The sequence below is a fragment of the Prunus persica genome, chromosome G3, assembly GCF_000346465.2.
Source record: "Prunus persica cultivar Lovell chromosome G3, Prunus_persica_NCBIv2, whole genome shotgun sequence".
NCBI lineage: Eukaryota > Viridiplantae > Streptophyta > Magnoliopsida > Rosales > Rosaceae > Prunus > Prunus persica.
The window spans coordinates 3,898,984-3,908,462 of NC_034011.1; positions in this window are offsets into that span (position 1 = coordinate 3,898,984).

Consider the following 9,479-nt stretch of genomic DNA (forward strand, 5'->3'; position numbering starts at 1 on the left):
AAAAATATAACTAAAATACCCTTAAATAATTAAATAATTAAATGAGGGTAAAATTTGGGAAAATTTGGGGTCGGGGTGTTACAAAAAATGGATTTCTTTATAATTATCTATAATAATATAAATAGAGTATAGCCGGGCGGCTATACTACGGATTTTATTTTAAAAAATAGTATAGCCGCGGCTATACTATTTTTGATAATTAGCGAAATGGGCTCAGGCGCAGGCGGGGCTTTTTTTTAATTATTTTTATTTTTATTTTTATAAATCCGGATATTTTTATTAAAAAAACATATAGCTGCACAGGTATAATCTGGATATATATTTTTTTTTAAAGCGTACAGCCGCCCGGCTTTACTGGGGTTTTTTTATTTTTATTTTTTATAAATAGTATATCCGACCGGCTATACTCTTTACATAAGACACCGTTACCCGTTTGAGTTGACCAGTAGTTTTTGGAAGAGTTCGATTAAAATGATTTTCAGAAATGATTGCCTCTTATAGGAATGACAGATTTCCCAAGGACACTGGAATTGGACCTGATATTGAATTACTCGAAAGTGCAAGGAGGCGGAAATGTCTGAAATTTCCTAGCTGATAGGATAGTGGACCTGAAAAATCATTTGTTGACAGCTTCAGTGACTCCATTTGACCTGAACTACACCCTGACAAGCTTCCCAATATTTCTGATACGCTTCCGTTGAAATAGTTCCTTGACAGATCAAGAACCGTCAACTTACAAAGATTTCCCAATGAGTTTGGCATTTTCTCTTCAATTTGATTAGCAGACAAGTCAAGATTGACAATGGCTGTCAAGTTTCCAATGGAACTTGAAATTTCACCTCGCAAGAGATTCAAATAAAGGGATAGGGACTCAAGATTGCTACAAGTGTACAACCATTGAGGTATGGTACCCCATATGATGTTCCACCTGAGATTAACAACTTTAAGCCTTGTCGTGTTTGCAACACCAACTGGTATTTGATTGAGTTCACAACCGGACATATGCAACTCTACCAGCATAGAGGGGAGTGTGTTTGTCACCTGAAACCAATCAGATGCTTTGCTAAGATCTACACACTCATGTCCAGGTTCTGCAAGCTCGAAAGACCAGAAAGCCATTGGAGATTCTCAACCTTCATCCAGTAGTAGCTTTTACTCCGGAGTCCTAGAGAGCGTAGACTCGAGAGATTTCCCAATTGATGCGGAATTATTCCAGTGAACTTTTGAGTCTGAGAGGTTAAGATATCTTAAACTTTTAAGAGAACCTAAGAAGCTAGGAATCTGTATTCCTCCAAAATCATTGTTGCTTAGATCCATGTAGCTCAGATGCTTTAAATTTAGTAGAGAGAAGTATTTACCTTGCCACCCAAAGAGTTTTCTTGATACAAACTGTAATTCAGATACTCATCTGAATAATAATTTCCAAGGTGGAGCTCACGGACATGACCTGTTAAATTGTCGCAGACAACTCCAGTCCAATTGCAACAATCTCCCTCACCAACCCAAGATAAAAGCCTATTTCAAGGATCCTTAAGATCTTGCTTGAACATTAGAAGTGCCTGTCTCTCATTTTGTTTACAAGGCACACCCAAAATTCCATTGCATAATGGATGAACTGTTTTCTTTCTCATTTTCAAGTTCTACACGACAGCTGACTGTCTCCAGTTTGACATTGGTAGAGAAACCGAAAACAGGACTCCTTGATCCCTTTGATGCAAACAGGACTCCTCGATCCCTTTGATGCGACATTAAATGAATCAGTAGTTTCCAAGGATACAGATTCAGAGCTCGATTGCAGAGCAACTAGGTAAGCAATTAATCCCAGAATTGCAGCATATATGGACGGGGAGAAATGAGCATTAAGTGATGATACATTGATACAAACCTGAAATTAAAAGAAAAACTGAGAATCTTTTCAAACAAACCAACTGAGAACAACCAAACTATCACTTCAACTAGCAAAAATAAAAAGTTAAAAGCAGTTTCTTGATGCTAAGCAGTCTACCAATTGATAAATTTTGTTGGTTCGCCAATGTTTTCAAAAGTTGAAACTATTAGGATATGAACCAACGATTATTTCATATTCAATCACTCCCACAGTCCCACTCACATGTGGACCTCTTCCCACCAATAGAGAGCCCAATGTGGAATTGAACTTACATTAAGGGATGAAAATACAGGGATTCAAACTTAGGATCTCCTTCTCTAACACCATGATAAGTTTGTTGGTTTACACTAATCCTAAAAGCTTAAATTGTTAGAATGTGAGCCCACAGTTATTTTATATTCTAACACCAAGGACATGTTTACATATGCATATGCATAGCTTCTACACATATATGCATAGCTGTTTGTTTCACGTTGTCAATTTTAATACCATTAAAAACGATAAATTGAAGCAATACAATTGAAATATCAGTAAGACACAAGACAAAACTAACACTGGTAGCACTACGAAGAGTAGAAGGCTACAGTATGATACATAAGCAGGACCTGTACACTGCATCTAGCGTATTTTGAATTTTCCAGATCATCCCTGAATTTTAAAGTGTTGAGAAAACTTAAGCAAAACTAAAACAACAGCTTCAAAATACAAACATAAATTACAACAGGACTTTACTAGCCTGCATGTTATATATGCCATTACGTAACCATAAATCAAACCATTGTCCTATATAGATTAACCTTTGAACTTTTCTTTTCTTGTATAAGCTTCTTCTTGCCTGGATCAGTGAGTCATTCTACTTCAAATTAACTAGATTCGTCTAACTTTAGTTCAGGCAGTCATGGTCAGAAATCCAGCCTAGCATGTACTATGTGCTTTCCTAATAGGATGCGCCATCCAGAGATGTGGACGATGATTAAAAAGAAAAAGAAAATGCAATGTGCAAATAAACCATTAGCTCAAACTCGTAAACCACAAAGTACATAAAAAATTTCAAGAATTAAAAGAGAAGGAAGTACAATGGTATTCAGCTAAGATATAACCAAGACAGGGTACACTGCATCTAGCGTATTTTGAATTTTCCAGATAGAGAAAACTTAAGCAAAACTAAAACAACAGCTTCAAAATACAAACATAAAGTACAACAGGGAGTTGGGAGTCGCCTAGGCCGCCTAGCCCCCGCCTAGGCCGCCTAGCGACCGCCTAGGCCGCCTAGCGCCCGCCTAGGCCGCCTGGGTTGGTCTGGGCTGGCGTTTTGCCGTTGAGGCGTCAACGCTTAAGGTGGCACTGAGGCGCTGGATGAAGAAAGACTGAGAGAGAGAGAGAGAAGAAGTCGAAACAGCGAGAGGAAGGAGTGTAGGCTACGCAGGGAAGAAGACTTCTAACCTAATTTTTAATATAACTAACGGGTTGGGTTTTGTAAAATGGGCTTAAACATTGTATTAAAATGGCCCTATATTAAAAAAAAAAAAAAGCGGTAGAGAGGCTCAAATATAAGCTGTTTGATTCATATTTAAAACTCAAGACAAATCCCAAATAAGAGCAAGTTTATTTGGCTTATAACTGATGGCTTTGGACTCGAGAAGCAGAGCATCAGCAGCTTCTGGAGAAACTGAATTGGACATCTCTGGATGTGCTATTTTCCTCAGCTTTACCACCACCATCTTCTGCGTCACGCTTGTTTCCAGGTTTGACAACAGTCTCAAATGCTTTCCCAAAATGTTTGGTCTTGCAGTGCTCCAAAAATAGCTTATCCAAGATGTCCTGCATTCTCGTTATCCTCAATTGAAACCTCCTGGAAAGTTCTTTAATTGTAGAAACTTTGTTGCCGAGTACCAGCAAAAATTTCAGACGGTAAAATATAGATTCTCAATCATACACCATGATTGTAATAAGTTGCTATGCATTATTGTCTCATTTGTTAAGCCCTTGGAGTTAATGTTGTTGGCTAACATGGTCTTAGATCCTTCTTTGTAATTGGTTTTGAGTTCGATCCTCGTTTTCCACTTTTTTGTTGGTTTGCAGGGTGCACGCACAGTGGGGGTGCACATATATGTTTGCCTCGCTTTGTATCCATTCTGAAACTAGAACCTGCATGAAGAAGATCAATTGGTGTCACTATTGCGCTCAACTTTTCTCCAGTGCTTAAATCTGAATATTCACCTTCCATCAGTCCTAACAACCATACTTCTCCTGGATGGCCCTCATCAATTTCGGTGTTATACTATCACCATGTTATCTTTACTTTTGCCATGGTTCCTATAAGTCAGCTTTTTAATTTTGTAATTTCCTGACTTGCACCTAGAATCATCATCACTGCTACATGTACCTGATGGAATAAAAGAATGATATTATTGGTGGTGGGTACGGTTATGTGGAAGTAATAATGGGTAAGAGAAGAAACTTGTTCTCTTGTGATAATCAAAAAACAGAAAGTAGTGGGAAAAGTAGTGGGACACTATTTTAGATATGATAATGTTCCTTCCTTGATTGATGCAAATGAAGAGAAAAGGGTGGCTTTATATAATAGCCACTACCCACCTAACACATTAAAAACACAACTAACACCAAACATAGTTAATTCAACTAACTTCTACCACACCATTAATTTAACACACAACTACTAACAAACTGCCAAATATTTCAAAGTTACCAGCCGACTATTAATGAAGTCTAGATTACTTTAACATCCCCCCTTAAGCTAGACTTCATTTACGCCAATTAATTTTCTCATCTTGATGAGTAGCTCCTTCTTCAACGGTTTGGTGAACAAATCTGCCAGCTGATCTTGATATGCTTACTCTTGCTGTGAAACATTGGATTTTTGGAAAGACAAATAGCTGATTTGTTGTCGCAGAACAGCTTTGTAGGTCCTTCTTGAACTTGACCCATCTCTTCTAAAATGCTTTTTGGCCACCTAGCTTGACAACCTGCTGATGCAAGAGCAACATACTCAGATTCTGTAGTTGAAAGTGCCACTATAGATTGCTTCTTGGAGGACCATGAAATCGCACTTGAGCCAATGCTAAAGACATAACCAGATGTGCTTTTGCAAGTATCAACATCTCCACCCAAGTCACTGTCACTGTAGCCAGTCAAATTTAGATTCTGAACAGGATAATAATGCAAACCATAATTGATAGTTCCAACCACATATCTTAGGATTCTCTTTCCAAGCTCCCAATGAACATCTTTTGGTGACTCCATGAAACGGCTGAGGAAGCTTACTGCATATGTAAGATCTGGCCTTGTTGTAGTTAAATACAAGAGGCCACCCACTAGACTTCGAAACAAAGTTTGATTTACCATTGTGCTTCCATCATTCTTACCTATCTTAACACCAACCTCCATTGGAGTAGCAATTGACTTTGCATTTTCCAACCTGAACCTTTTCAACAATTGCTTTGCGTATTTCTTTTGAGAAATATATATACCATTCTCATTTTGTTTGACTTCAATTCCAAGAAAGAAATGAAGCAAACCAAGGTCTGTCATTTCAAATCTTTGTGACATAATCATCTTGAAATTATCACACATTTGAGCATTACTTCCAGTAAATATTAAGTCATCCACATATAAGCAGACAATCAAAATCTCACCTTGAGAGTTCTTCTTGGTGTAAAGAGTATGATCATATGGGCATTTGTGAAACCCATACTCTTGGAAGAATGCATCAATCCGACTGTACCAAGCTCTTGGAGCTTGTTTCAAACCATATAAAGCCTTCTTCAATCTACACACTTTTGTTTCTTCATTTACCTGCACATAACCTGGAGGTTGAGCAACATACACTTCTTCTTCCAAAAAACCTTGCAAGAATACTGATTTAACGTCCATTTGAAAGACTTTCCAACAATTTTGGGCAGCAAGAGCTAACACCATTCGGATGGTGTCAAAGCGTGCAACTGGAGCAAAAACTTCATTGTAATCAATTCCATAATTTTGCTTGTAGCCTTTAGCTACCAAGCGAGCTTTGTATTTCTCAACTTCTCCTTGAGCATTCAGCTTGGTCTTATACACCCATTTTACTCCTATAGGCTTCTTTCCTTGAGGAAGATCAACCAGCTCCCATGTGTCATTTTTCTTAATGGAATCAATTTCTTGATCCATAGCCTTCACCCATTTTTCATCCTTTGAAGCCTCTTCAAACATAATTGGGTCTGCATCTACAAATAGAGCAAAATTTGTGCCACCATTAGTGATCAAAACATAATCACTAGATGGGTACCTTGTGGATGGTTGATGAGCTCTTGTTGATCTCCTTTGTCCTCTGCAAATTTCTTCTTCCTCACTGCTAGCGCTAGAAGAAGTGGATGATGACCCTTGTGATGAAGATTCCTGTGATAATGGAGTTGTTGGTGGAGTTAAATCTGGATTTTCAAGGCCAATGTCCAACAGTATTGGACTTTGATTTTCAGCTTCACTCCAATTCCATGCTTCTTCTTCATTGAACTTGACATCACGACTAACAATAATCTTGTTAGTCAATGGATTAAACAACTTATATGCCTTGGCCTTTTCACTATACCCAACAAGAATGCACTTTTTTGATTTGTCATCCAATTTTCTCCTTGTTTCATCAGGAATATGAGAATAAGCAATGCTGCCAAATATCCTTAAGTGACTAATACATGGCTTGAGGCCACTCCAAGCTTCTTGAGGAGTCTTGCCTTCCACACTATTGGACGATGCACGGTTCAAGAGATATACAGCACATGCCACTGCTTCTGCCCAAAAACGATTAGGCATTGCTTTTGCCTTCAACATGCTTCTTGTCAATTCCATAATGGTCATATTTTTTCTCTCGGCCACACCATTTTGCTGTGGGGTGTACCGAGCTGTGAACTGATGCTTAATCCCATTTTCTTTTAGAAAATTTTCGAACACATTGGATGAGAATTCTCCACCTTGATCAGACCGCAAGGTTTTCAATGCAAATCCACTTTGCTTCTCAGCCAAAGCTTTGAAAACTTTAAAGTAATCAAACACCTCTGATTTATATTTGAGAAAATAGACCCATGTCTTTCTGCTATAATCATCAATGAATGTAAGAAAGTAGCGGTTACCTCTTGTTGATGTTGTGTTCATGGGCCCGCATACATCTGAGTGCACCAGCTCAAGAGGATGGGATGCTCTCCAAGAATTTCCTGTAAGAAACGAATTTCTCTGATGTTTTCCCAGCACACATGCTTCACAAACTTGTGTTTGATGCTGTATCATTGGTAGGCCTCGTACCATATGTTGTTTCTCCATCAATGATAGTGTATTGAAACTCAAATGCCCATAGCGTAGATGCCACAACCATGAGGAATCCTTGATAAGTGCACTTAAGCAAGCGAAAGATTCATACTTTATGTTCAGAGAAAACATATTGTCTCCTGACATCTGCACCTTTGTAATTAGAGAGTTGTACTTGTCTCTAATTACACACTGGTCTTCCCTGAACTGAATATTATGGCCTTTACGAAGAAGTTGCCCCACACTAAGGAGATTGTAATTTAAATCTGGAACATATGACACATCAGAGATTCTTTTTTGTTCTGTAGACTTGGACAGAAAAAGAATATCTCCACATCCTTTGGCCACTAGCTTTCCACCATCACCAATCCTTACTTCTGAGTTGTTGGTATGCTTGAAATTGACAAAGGCACTTTTGTTGCCTGTCATGTGATTACTACATCCGCTATCAAGATACCATTTTTCTGCACACACGTTTCCTTCCCTGGCAGCTGCATATGCAAGTAGAACCACATTATCATTTTCCCTTTCAGAAGCTTTTTCATGCACAAAGCTTGATTCGGCTCCTCCATTTGTTTTGTTTTTGCATGTTGACTTGATGTGCCCATATTGCTTGCAATTGTAGCACTGAATATTAGAAAGAGAGGAACCTTGTTCTCTTCCTCTTCCTCTTGAATAACCACCATAATCTCCTCTTCCTCTTGGAAAACCATAATCTCCTCTTCCTCTTGAATAACCATAATCTCGTCTTCCTCTTGGATAACCATAATCTCCTCTTCCTCTTGAATAACCATAATCTCGTGCAGAGCCTTCATCATTAGTTTCTTTCTGGTCATTTGCATAGCCACGTCCTTGATTATTTCTTCCTCGTCCACGAGCAAAGCCGCCTCCTCCTCTTCTAGAACTTCCTCTGAATGAGACTTGAGATTGAAAAGCTTGCTCAACAGGGCCAGAGTCAAACTGCTTCAGCCGTAACTCATGGGATTGAAGAGAACCCATTAAACTGTCAAGAGACAAAGTAGACAGATCTTTGGATTTTTCAATTGCCACCACAATATATTCAAACTTTCGAGACATACTTCGAAGAATTTTTTCAGCAACTCTCTGATCTTTAATTTTTTCTCCATTAATTCTCAATTGGTTGACTAGAGAAATGACACGATTGAAATAGTCTTCAACAGATTCTGACTCCTTCATACGTAAGATATCAAACTCACCTCTTAGAGTTTGCAGTCTTGCCATCTTCACTTTTTCTTCTCCTTTATATGATGCAAAGAGAGTGTCCCACGCCTGTTTTGATGTAGTGCATGATGAGATTCTTTCAAAGATAGCTTCATCCACTGCTTGAAAGATAAAGAATAAAGCCTTTTTGTCCTTCTTACGTGTCTCCTTCAGCTCTGTGAGTTGTTGTTGAGTGAGGACTGCTTGATCATTTGGCTCCACAAAGCCATTTTCAACCACCTCCCACAAATCTTGAGCAGCATACAACACCTTCATTTGGATGCTCCATTGACTATAATTCTTCCCTGTAAACTTTGGAAGCTGGGGCTGTAACAAGTTGTTGTTTGAAGCCATATGATTCTGAGTTTCCAGCTCTGATACCACTTTGATGGAATAAAAGAATGATATTATTGGTGGTGGGTACGGTTATGTGGAAGTAATAATGGGTAAGAGAAGAAACTTGTTCTCTTGTGATAATCAAAAAACAGAAAGTAGTGGGAAAAGTAGTGGGACACTATTTTAGATATGATAATGTTCCTTCCTTGATTGATGCAAATGAAGAGAAAAGGGTGGCTTTATATAATAGCCACTACCCACCTAACACATTAAAAACACAACTAACACCAAACATAGTTAATTCAACTAACTTCTACCACACCGTTAATTTAACACACAACTACTAACAAACTGCCAAATATTTCAAAGTTACCAGCCGACTATTAATGAAGTCTAGATGACTTTAACAGTACCACTGTCACTGAGGTCATCATCAACTGCTCAAGAAGAGTCTTCGGTATCTAATTGGGATTCCTCCACTTTCTTTTCAGAAGAATTAATACACACACGATATGTGGATGATGAAATCTTTTCAAATAATGTAATATCACTTGAAAGAGTAGAACCAATTAAAGACTCTAGTTCCTCTATTCCACTAGAAAGTTTCAATTCACAAATCGGCAAAACAAAAACAAAGTCCATCACTAATTCAAGCGTAATATCAAATGAGAGATTATGATAACAATATTTTCAAGAAAATTAGCTGCAATGACTTCGCCAACTCAGAAACTTTCAACCC